General features: G+C 43.3%; 1 non-coding gene across 1 annotated transcript; it reads right to left on the bottom strand.

Moving 5' to 3' along the window:
* Positions 1-3,897: 3,897 nt before the first annotated feature.
* LOC147457080 (small nucleolar RNA U3) lies at positions 3,898-4,124 on the bottom strand. The gene has a single exon (XR_015188294.1). It is a non-coding gene; the product is annotated as a small nucleolar RNA U3 (small nucleolar RNA).
* Between the last annotated feature and the right edge of the window lie 8,389 nt (positions 4,125-12,513).

Raw genomic sequence — 12,513 nt, 5'->3', positions numbered from 1 at the left:
TTTATTATAATCAGGATAGATGAATCCGTCTTTTGCAATTGACATTAGGGCATCTTTGAAAATAGGATTTCTTATGACATTAAATGGGATTCCACAAGCCAGAAAGGCTTGTGTCCACTTTAAATGCAATTTGAGCATATCATGCTGAGTGAATGCTGCGTGTAGAGTCCCAGGCGTACTGCTCTGTTGGATGTCCCGGAACTTGCATCTATCCCTCCCATGGCACCATTTGGAAAAGTATAAAGACTTTGAGGTGTTCGGGTTGTTCCCATTGAAGGTCCTTGGTTAGCTCGCATGTCCTCTTGATCTACACTCACTTCTTCTATGTTGACAGATGACCCACTTGTCATACCCTTGTGTCTCTTAGGAAGAAGTCCTGCCTGTTTGCATCTCTTTACATATCCTGCAAAATGGACCCATATGTCTTTAGGCGGTGCTCCACATTCTTTCACATTGGGGCTGGTGCCGAGTAAATGTTATTTGATGCGAATTACGTTGCCGTGCCACTTATGCCCACAATGTTTGCATTCCACGAACGAAACTGTTTTGCCTCTCTCTTTTTCCTCCACATACGACCAGTCTTTTCCTCGCACCATGCTTTTTGACTTCAACAAAATATATCCTACAATAAATAGATACACTATGATTATAACTTTTCACCATAATCGGGCAATGAGAATAATAAAAGGTTATATATATGATTTGCTAAATTAAAATGATGAATGATTAGTGTTAAGATAATATTTTAGGGAAGATCACCAATGGATATGCCATTCCTGGCTACTAGGAGGCAAAGAGCGTTTGTTCAAGACAACCTAGATGAGCGATGGAGTCATCTCACATTCCACTATCTATGTCTCTTGGAGGTAGGTGCTACTGCTCAAACACAACCAATCGACCCTAAAATAACTGAGGTCTCTAATTTCTATATCAACATAGAGGTAAGAGCATGTGTGACTCCTAAGTACTATGCATGACTAATATTCACTAGGAGCTTTTGCTCGATCACAACATAGTGAATTCTATAGGTAATCCACCATATTCACTCAGAGGTAAGAGCATAAGCTCGATAACAACCAAGAGACACTAAGTGGACCTTTTCTGTATCTATATGGAGGTAAGAACATTTGTTCATGACAACCAAAAGATGCTACATGTATGCGTATATGTTTCAAAATATATAAGTTAACACTACATCTATGCACATATTATAGCTATGATAGATTTTAACCATCAAATATCACTTTTGGTATCTATTTTAAAACAAATAGAGCTAAAAGTATAGCTTCTAATGTTTAGAATTATACATTCGTACTATAGCTAAAAAAGTAGCCTCTAATACGTACAATTATTTATTTATCTATTCTAAAACAAGTAAAGCTAAAAGTATAGTCTCTATTGCTTAGAGTAATTTCTTTATACTAAAACAATAGAGTTAAAGAATAACTTCTATTATTTAGAATTATAGGTGATTCAAATCTATATACTTCTTTTATTTTTAATGTATAACTTCTATTATTTAGAATTATAGGTGATTCAAATCTATATATTTCTTTTATTTTTAATGTATAAACTGAGAGCTTTTTTGTCTGTGTTAGTCTCTCACTCCTTCAGAAAGCATGGCAAGTCACTTTTCGGCAGCAAGGAGGACATGACGTGGATCTACAGTTCTTGTAGATCTACAGTTCCGAACTTAACAGTTCTGAAGTGCACAAATCGGTGTATTGTAATCTTGTCAACAGAAATTACTGAGAAAAGTAAGAAAATAGTCAATTTCGCAACACTTGCATGCTGGAGACACGCTGCAATATGAAAGAAGTTGGCATGGGCAAATAAACTCATGACAAGATTGTTAGCGAGATTGATTGTAGTGCGTCGATAGGAGTGCATTGATTGCAGGATAGGCCCAAGGAGGGTAAGGTCACGACCACATACATATATGTTGCACTTGGCATATGACATATGTTGCATTGACTGTAGTGTGTCGATGGGAGTGCATTGATAGGCCCAAGGAGGATAAGGCCACGACCATTGAACTAAACAATTGCATGTTCTTGCATCATCAAGGCATGCACTATCATGCAGCAAGATAGCTTCATCTATGATAAGAGCGGCATTGTGAGAAACAATGATGTGGCAGTCAGATACATGAAGAGAAGAACATTACATTAGTGAAGGCAATCTTTTAGGAGTAGGAAGGACCACAAAGCACTAAGTTGCTCTCACGGAGTGTGGAGTCAGGTGCAATGAGCTAGGTTTGCATCTTGAGGGCCTGCGGCATTATGTAGAAGGTGAAGCAATGCCAAGTACGCCATTAAATTTTCCAAGAGCCCTTGGCAAACAATCTCATCATGAGTTGGATTGCCCGCTTTGGCCGACACGTATGTAGGCCTGTTTTGTTATCCATGGATTAAAATTCGAGGTGAACCGCAAAAGCCTCTTGATCTTGGGGCAAAGAACAAAGCATCCTCGAGAGCAGCGGGCAGACTCATCCTAGCTCACACAAAGAGCGTGCAGTGTGGTACCTAGGCCTGACCAAATGGTCTGCAATGGAGGAGGACTCTGCAATCAAGTTCCACATGCGCCGAGCCGTGGCCTTGGAGATTGTGAAGAAGCTCTCTCTCTTCTTCAGAAATCAATAGCAGCAAGCCCAACATGACCCTGGAGGCATTTGTCGCACAGGCACATAGCCCACGCAATGTTGGGCTGGCATACACAACCATCGACATAAACTTCATAAACCGGCAAGATACACAGGCCCCCCCATACATGACAGAAAAGCAATGAGCAATAAAAATGAGAGAGGCCTGCATGTAACCCTGAGGGCCCATACGGATCCACATTGTACTTGAAAAAGGACACCAAAGTAGGAGGATCCTCAAGAGAAGAACATAATAGAGAGAGGCCCACCCTCCCGAATCGAACCACCGCTACAGAAAAACCCGTCCTTTGAGTATCCACAACTTACGCAGTTCCCCTGGCATACCCTGTATAAGAGACCAAACCTGCTGGCCCAGACATCCAAAACAGCCTCTGCAGTAAGCTCAACGGAAAAGAGAGAAGCACCCTACTCTGTCCCAAACGGTTTGTAAGGTGTCATCGAGCCTGCAGGGGCACCCGCCATGGAGCTGCTTTGGTGATCCCATGCGACATTGCCTGAACCGCGCTAATGTACTCAGTGAGGGTGTATCGGAAATGTTCCATGCATAGCTTTACCGATCCATTTGCTCAACTCCTTTTACCAAAGGAAAAGACCGAAAACTTGAAACCGGTGCAAAGCTTTAGCGACCCATTGCTCACCAACAGAAAGCATTACATCGGAAACATTATGGAAGGGCAGAATGCAGAAACACAAGACCATGGATGCGCACAAGCAAGAACGAAAGACACACCCGTGGATGTGAACACTCCATAGTGCGGCTCTTGTTGAGGTCTATCAGCTTCCATCTTTGGCCTCACAATATGCCTGTCCAAAGCTTGCTGGGGGGAGGGCGGTCAACCAAGGCATACCGACACCATGACAAGCAAGGTGCAGGTGCATGACATTTCAGCCAGCCATGTGGTATTCTTGATGGGAAGCACGAAATATGACATGCCCACAGCCATGATGGTGGCTATGCTGGTTGCCTGAGAGGCAGGAAAAAAGCATGCTGGAGTGTGGAATCACGCACGGAGCGAGAAGGTCATGGGGTAGCAACGTCATCCTGTGCTGTCGGAAGAAGGCTCTGCACGCACTACTAGTGAGAGGCGAGGCCTGATTCGTGAACCACATTTCACTTGATGCATCCAAAAGCCCATCAATACACAATGAGCCCCTGGAGAGCCGTCAAACACCCTCACACAAGGAAAAACCTGCACATCTGTGAAGCCATATGGGAGGAGGGAGGGAAGCAAAAACACTCGTCAGACTGCTGGGCAGCCTTCACCGCCGGCGGAATGAGCCAGCGGGACGTTCATCAAGGCACCACCACCCGCTCCCCTGGAAGAGGCGCGCGAGGGGGCGGAAAATTCGCGCTCCCGCTGCTCAGCTAAGTCTCCTCATCCGAGTTGTGCGTCTTGTCTGAGTTGAAGCGCTCACACAAGAGGTACGAACTATAGAACAGATCCTGTTCAAGTATAGTCGTGCTAAGGTAAGGGAGCCACTTGCAATACTTGAAGCCCAATCGTCCTCCCACCGTTTCCAAATGTGGGTTTTCTGAGCAAGAAATTGTGTGACCCACACCCTCTTACAAAATCACAACGTGTCCCCATGCTTATTCAATGTCCCAACTCTATAAAAAATCATTAGCTAGCCATGTGACGCTACTCCACAAGCTTTATTCTCCCACACTCCACAATTGCTCCCCAGAGTTCCATGGTGGACTACTCAGGCCTTATGCACGCCAAGAAGTTAGCAGAGGTTTGCAAAGGACTTGTTGGTTGGCGGATCCTCGGCCAATTTTGATAGCTAGCTCATCGGCAGAGTTGTGATGGGCCTCTCCACGCGTTCGACTCCATTCTCATTCTCCATTATGTGTGTGCCGTGGAATTGTGCATACTTTATGTTTGTTCACCGTTCCGCCGGTGGAGTGCTCGAGCATTGTAACCCCAGCGAGGAGCGCATGGCAAAGGGAATGGGTCATCGACACGCGCTCACACACACTTTGGTTTAATTATGCAATTACGTTGTAAAACGATGCCTCATTTTTTGACGGTACCGTCTATGCTTTTGTTTGTACTTCACCACTCTCGAGTTGAAAGATGGAACAAACTCTCCTTTTCCTTGCATTCACATGTCGTTTCAAGCACAACAAACTCACAAAATGTAATGCACCCGTTTTCTTTCCCCTTTCAAGAATGCCCACAAGCCCTTGCAATGTTCACCACTAATTGAAAATTCTATGTGTCACACATTTTTGGGGATAAAGGCCATTAGGCCGATACCATTACAAACTAACCAAGAAGCTCACATAGAGTGTGAGAAGAAGCTCCACCAAAACCTCTCTCTCTCTCTCTCTCTCTCTCTCTCTCTCTCTCTCTCTCAACCTCGCATCCCCTTCGCATTGCGTACTCATCAGAAACTGGTGTCAAAGCCGCAGTGAAGGCCTTGCATCATTGCAACGTCGTGGCGGAGAATGCGCTGAAGCTGTAAAATTTTCAGCTTTGTCGTGTTGCATAGTACGGCTACGACCATCTTGAGTAAAGATACTCTTCTTTCTCTTGCTAGCACTGCACATAGTCGCCATGGATTCCGACATCAATATGACGTCTTATTTCGAGCATCCTATACCTAAGGTTCCCAATGATGTGGCCCGCGGCGGTCAGTGTCGGGACAAGGGTCCTACAGGGCAAGGCCCAACCTAGGGGGTCAGGGACCTAGGCCAAGGGCCCGGACTGGACCAGTGTGGACTGGGGATCCGCTTAGGGCAATAGCTAGGAGCTAGGCCCAACCTAGGGGGTAAGGGACCTAGGCCAAGGGCCTGGAGTGGACCAGTGTGGACTGGGGATCTGCTGAGGGCAAGAGCTAGGAGCTAGGCCTATATAAAGGGCGGTAGGGAGGAGGATCCTACGTCTCAGTTTCCTAGGTCTTACATTGGTATCAGAGCTCCGGTCTATTCTAGGCAAGGTGGGTCATGGACCTCCACTGTATGCATGTTCATGCAACCTAAGGGTGAGATTGGGAGGCGGGCATGGCCGCTTAGCAGAGAGGGAGTTGAGGACGAAGAAGGAACCGTGTGCAAGCGCCCTCAAGCCGGGGAGGGAAAACGGTCCGACCTCCGCCAAAGCGGGTGCAAAGGAGCGCAACAGGATCGCGTGACCGAGGGGAGTATAACTCGACCCTGGCACGCTGCAAGCTGAGCACCACATAGTCGGGGGGCGGCCTGGTTCTCTCTCGCGGCTGCTCTCTGTGCGCCATCGCCGACTTGATGCTTGCGCTTTTCATACACAGGCGCCCAAAGGCCATGGGCCTTAGGGCAATACATTTTTTTTTGACACTAAGATAAGGGTTGTTGCCCACGAAGTTCACAAGCAGGCGCCTTTCAGCCATGCAACGTAGCCATAAGGGAATTAGCCGCGCATCAATGCAAAGCCCTTGGGGTTTCGTAACCTCAACGAACCGGATTTCCAGGGTTTGAGTCACAGATACAGGCGAGGTTGAAGCCTTTGGAATGGTGTGGTTTACAAACACAAGGATCTAAGCTCGGCCTTGTTAGAGAAGCGTCGGAGAATAAAGCACCCAAGGCCGGTTGAGTGGAAATTCTACAATTTACATGGCCGACCATGAGTATGGCCATGCCGAGATTGGCCTTGCATGGAATTTCTGAAAATACTCGTCATGGCCATGCGGCTAGCAAGGTAAGTCGGCATCAGTCAGTAATGAGGTATGCATTTCTTTTTGAAGTTGTTCGGCCAATTTGTTTGCACATGATGAGTGATTCTTGTCCCGGCAAGGCTGTTGTACAAGTGATCAATCTCCATTCATTTCCATAAATTTGCTAGCATGAAGGATCATCACTTGCATATGCAACTGCATTATGCCTATCATGTGCATGCTGCATTGTTATTTGAAATTTACATAATATTTTCGACAAGCAAGGCTTGCATTGCCTTCTAGCAAGGCTCGCATGCAATCGAGAGGAGTGCACTTTAGGCAATCCCAACACAAGCACGGCTTCGGTTGGCATCGAACCAATGCTTCACCTACCAACATGACTCAAGCATGGCTTGAGTACCTGCAGCCCTGAACTGCTGGACGGATCAATAGCAGTTCAATTTTGATACCCATGGAATCTCAAGGCGATCTACACACCCTGTGGCTCGCCTTTATGAAGGGTGCACAGAGCTCAGCATGGCTGACTTCTTGTCACTGCTTTCAGCAGTAGCAGGCAAAGATACTCGCCACACGACACTAGCCAATTTCAATTGAAATTGCTTGACAAGGCCAATTCTCATTTTCCATGATCTTTGTACGTCAATACCAACATTTGTTCACTACAATTTGGGCATCTTGCCTTGAAGATTCCCGCAATTGGACTATGCTATGAGCATACAACCTGGGCGGGGGAAATTGGCAATATGATTGCAGGTTATTTCATTACATACTAGACGGGAGTATATGATATATAAGTGTGTATATGATACACACAATAATTCTCTCTCGCGCAACGGATAGGGCTATGAGCTTCAATTGAGCGATTTTTCCTTGACATCTCAAGACAACTGGTTACAGAAGGACAACCAGGAGAAGAAACATTCCATAGAAGAAACTATTTCTTTCTTCTATGGAATGTTTCTCCTTTGGGTGAGTGGGAGGTTAAGTCAAAGATTCCCCTAACTTTTGGGCTTTTTCCCTCCTTTGTAGGGTCTCTTTTTTACTTAAGCACCTTACCCCCCATGCATAGGAAGCTTCTCAAGCACCTTCCTGATCAAGCATGACAAGCACCTCAAGCACCTTAGTCATCAAGCACGACAAGCACTTTAGTCATCAAGTACGACAAGCACCTCAAGCACCTTAGTCAACAAGCACGACAAGCACCTCAAGCTTAGTTGGGTTCACATCTCAAGCTCACCCCTAGCTTGCCTAAGGTCAAAGGACTTTTAACACTAACTGTTGGAGGTCTTTAATGAAGCTAACCCTAAGGTCTTTTAAGCTCCATTAGATACACGTTACTCTTTGATAGACTACCTCCTTTTGGACCCGTATTGAGATGTAACCATCTCTCCTCTTGGTCCCCTATTGAGATAAGTCTAGAAGCACTTATTGCACATTGCTCTTTGGTAGACCATCTCCTTTTGGACCCCTATTGAGATGCAACCATCTTTCCTTTTGGTCCCCTATTGAGATAGGTCTAGAAGGACATGTTTCTATTCTAACTCTTGTTCTCGATTATTCTCCCATATTAAATGATCAGTTTAATATGAGAAAATCATTTGGGTTATCTAGATATTAGATTTTATGACATTGCCTCTCTCTTGAAATCATAATCGTCCTCGACTATGAGGTAGAGAAGATAAAGCCTAGTCATTAGTCCATTATTACTTAGCGGGTAGAGGATCCCTTTTTACCCTTCAACGTCATTCCAAGATGGATGACTAATCCATTTGGTGCTTGGGAGACGTAGCTGCCACAAGCATGCCTGCTCTTTAGTCCATATCATACTTCTAAAGTAGAGTGACAAACACCAAGTTATACTTGGTGTTTGTGAGACGTCGTCACCACAAACATGATCCTAAGCATGCATACTAATTAAATTTGTGCACAATAAAAAGAGATCTAGTCTTATAAGACAAAAACATTGTTCATTTAAAATGCATTTTCATATGCTTATTTAAACAGATCATGGTAAGCATTGACAAGGTTCATATTATCCTTAAGTTAGATTCTTTGCATCCATCTAGCATCTTTAAAATAATAATTCTTAAACTTAATAAGATATCGTCAGATAATCTTACCGTTTCTTAATACCTTATCTTCATGTCATAGGATGGACTCAGATTGAAGTAGTTGATCTCCGATTTTTGGAGGGTCTGCAACTATTGCTTCTTTTGATGGCGCTTCTTTGTAAGGCTTACGTAGGCTCTCATGGAAAACATGGTGCATGAGCCAATGGTTGGGCAACTTGAATTGATTAGCCATCTTATTGATTGGCTTAAGAATTTAAAAAGGAACATAATATCTTTTTGCTAGTTTAGCATAATACTCTTGGTGGCCCATAGGATTCTTGCCCGTAGTATGCCTTAGACAAGCCTTGAGAAACTTTAGCAAGACCCAATCATTTTACTTAAAGGCTAAGGTTCTTTTGTGCTTATTAGCAGCAACCCTTTTTGCCTTTGCTTTGAGATGGATATAACCTCTTTAATTTTTGGAAAAGATTCTTGTGAGTCTCGACTATATTCATTAGTAGCGAAGATCGTCCCATGTACTTTAAGTAGTAAGGGATTTTTGGATCTTCCCTCTTTAACTTCAAAAGGTTCTTTGTCCATAGAAGTATGTACAATGTCATTGTACACATACTCTATAAGAGATAGGTTTTTCTCTCATTGAGAACGTTGATCTACTTCCATGACATAGGCTTTTAGTAGATCAAGAATTGTTAGATTAGTTCTTTCACTTTGGTCATCCGTTTGTGGATGATAGGCCAAAAGAGAAATTTAATCTACTTCCTAGATTCTCAAAGAGACCCTTCTAGAAATTACTGGTCATTCTATGATCTTTGTCCGGCACAATGGATGTTGGAAGGCCATGATGCTTGAAAATTTGAGATCTGAAGAGGGTTGCCATTTCATGTGCTTTAATAGTCTTTTTGACAGGCATAGAGTGTATTTGCTTGTTAAGCCTGTGGATTGAAACAATCCAAGTTTCTTCCCTCAATCAAATTTCAACTTTTGGTTTACCACGCATTTTGAAACATACTCTTGTATGTTTACTTTTCATGGTAGACCAACATAAATACATTTCTACTCCTTGATTATGGATTCCCTCTTTGCCCCGCATAAGGAGAAGTATAAGATTCATACATGACTTTCTAATTGTATAGGTGAGTAACACATAGCCTATTGCCGTCTGGAAGATAACCATCCTTCAATGTGAATGGTTCTTTTTTCTTTCCTAATGAAAAAGCTGTAGTTACAAACTTAAAGTCTCGGTTAGTAGCATACTCATCTATCATAAAAAATAGATCAGTGTGAGTTGCTATAGACACCACATTTACCCTTGGTCATTATGAAAGTGCATCAACCACTTGATTGTGCTTGCCAACAATGTGAGCAATATGAAATTTAAATTGCAAAAGAAAAATTTCCCACCTCATTTGTTTGTCGGAGAGCTTGGTTTGTGTCATGAAGTTCTTGAGGCTTTGTGATCCATTCGTAGGATGAATGGAGTCCCCAAGAGATAGTGTTTCCACGTGTTTAGGACATATAGAATAGCTAGTAGCTCTTTTTCGTATTTGCCCGATACTCACTTATCGAAGTTCAGTCTTTGACTCTCATATGCTATGGCATGCCCTTCTTGAAGCAAAATAGCTCCAAGGCAACTACCACAAGCATCACATTGGACCTCAAATGGCTTTGAGAGATCTAGTAGTGTGACCACACATTGAGAGATAAGATTCTCCTTAAGCTTCTTGCACTTTTGCAGTCCATGAATACTTAATGTTCTTTTCTGTTAAGTCATGTAATGGGCTTGCTATTAGCGATTTTTTTTAAAAAAAATGAAGCATCTATAATATGTACACATACCTATGAAGCTTCGTACCTCTTGTAGATTCCTTGGATTAGGCCATCCTTTTATTATCTCTAACTTGGTTGGATCCATACGGGTGCCATATTTAGAGATAATGTGACCTAAATATTGAATCTCTTGTAGGAAAAATTCACTTTTCTTTTGATTAATGAAAAGCTTATTCTCTCTCACAACTTGAAAGATTACCTGGAGGTGTCGCTTGTACTCTTCAAGAGAATTTGAATGGCCTAAAGATTTTTGTCCATCATGAGTTTTGCATACGTTTGGAGCATTTGTCAGGCCAAAATTTGTAAATTATCAAATAGATCTTCTACCCGTGGCACGGAAAATCTATTTTTGATAGTAATCTTATTAAGTGCTCTATAGTCGACACACATGGGATACGTGTCATCTTCTTTTGCACTAAAAGCAATGGTGAACAACATGTTACCATTTACATGTGGTAGTGATGTATGTGAACACACTAGGACCGCAAGGGGCATTTTTTCCCTCTTTAGGAGGTTTTTCCCCCCGTGCATTGTATATACGCCCATCACTCTAGGGCTATCTATCTTTCCATTGCACACTAAGTTATACACTCTCTATTGTGTGCCTTGAGCTTCCTTCATCTTCTCCAAGCTGTGTGTGTCTCTTTGCAACCCTAATTCCAACAATTGGTATCAGAGCAGGTCATGTCCTCCTGGGCTTAGTCGCCAGCTGCTCCAGCACACGCCTGCTCACTTTCTCCGATTTCAGTGAGCTTTGGCAAGCGTTCGCAGGTCGATAAATATTTTGGGAGAGCTCGAAAAGCTTGGTCTGCTCAGAATTTTGATTTGGGCTCATTTCGGTCTCCGTTTCCACTACGGGCAGTACTGCACAGGCTATTTCGTCATTTTGTGCATAATTTCTGTCAGTGCCGTTTTCTGCATAATAGGTGCCTTACAGTCTTTTACAGTTTGTGCTATATAGCACAGGTTGTTTCCGCTCCGTTTCTCCTATTTTTGGGCAGTTTTCACATCAGGTGCAGCATTTACCATGGCTGACAACAACAACACAGATGTGTTCAAGATGTTTGCTGCTGAGGACAGGTTGGATGGGGACAACTACCCTATGTGGGCTTATATGATGCAACATGTTCTTGTGTCAAAGGGTGTCTGGAACATTGTGCAGGGCATTGATGTACGTCCTGGTTCTGAGGATGTAGGCGATGTTGAGGATGTTGCAACTCTTGCTGCAAGGATTGCAGCTATTAGAGTTGTTTTGCCTACGGTAGAACAAGCTCGTTGGGATGTTAAGGATGCACAGGCTCATGCATTGATTGCGTTGTCTGTGAAAGGCACCATTGTTCCTCACATCCGTTCAGCAAAATCTGCAAAACAGGCTTGGGATATTCTAGCAGGTCTTTATGCAAGCCGCAATGAGGCTAAAATTTCTTTACTGCGTAAAGAGCTGGATTTGAAGATTATGCATGAGGAAAATGATATGGACACTTTCCTTGCTAGTGTCAAGGATATCAATGAGCAACTTATTTCTGCAGGTGAAGTTATTTCAAACTGTTCCCTTGTGCAGACTGTTCTTGATGCCTTACCAGATTCTTACCAGACTTTTGCTAGTACTTGGAGACTTATGACCTAAGGAAATCCAGAAGTTGTCAAGTTTGATGCATTATGCACATTGTTGTTGCAAGAGTCACTTTCCCAAAAAAAAAAGGACTAGACAGCGTGCAGTTGAACAGGCTTTTATTGCTTCTCAAAGAAAGGGTGGTAACAACAATGCAGCCACTTGTTATGGTTCTGTTGCGAGTGGAAAAAATTCTGTTCCTAATGCTTCTGCTGGCAGCAATTCGTCTAGAAATTCTGGTGATAAGGGCAAAAAGAAGATGGGTTGCCATTATTGTAAAGCCAATGATCACTTGATCAAGTTGTGTCCTAAGTTGAAGGCCAAAGAGGCTATTAAAGAAGAAAGAGGGTGGTTCCACTGCAAATGTGTTAACCCTCACGGCACACGGACACCCTATCGCCTACGACAGACACTGTAACCATATTATTTATTTAAGTAGAGTCAGGTACCGGGCTTGTCGGTCCAATAGGGAAAGGTAGAGTGATCGCCGATGAGAGGCGCACTCTAACTGGGACATTCAAGGGATTAGTTGGCTAAGCATGGGCGCCCAAGTGTGAATGGGGTGAACTCATATAAAAGCCAACTAAACCTAATTTTTACTCATTCTCTCATTTGTGCAATAGAAGAGTGCTCTTGCTCCATCTCCATCTCCATCTTCTTCTTCTTCACCCCCTCTTGTGTGTGTGTGT

The sequence above is a fragment of the Adiantum capillus-veneris genome, chromosome 5, assembly GCF_014529385.1.
Source record: "Adiantum capillus-veneris isolate H3 chromosome 5, ASM1452938v2, whole genome shotgun sequence".
NCBI classification, from domain to species: Eukaryota; Viridiplantae; Streptophyta; class Polypodiopsida; order Polypodiales; family Pteridaceae; genus Adiantum; species Adiantum capillus-veneris.
This window is presented reverse-complemented; position numbering and strand designations above follow the sequence as displayed.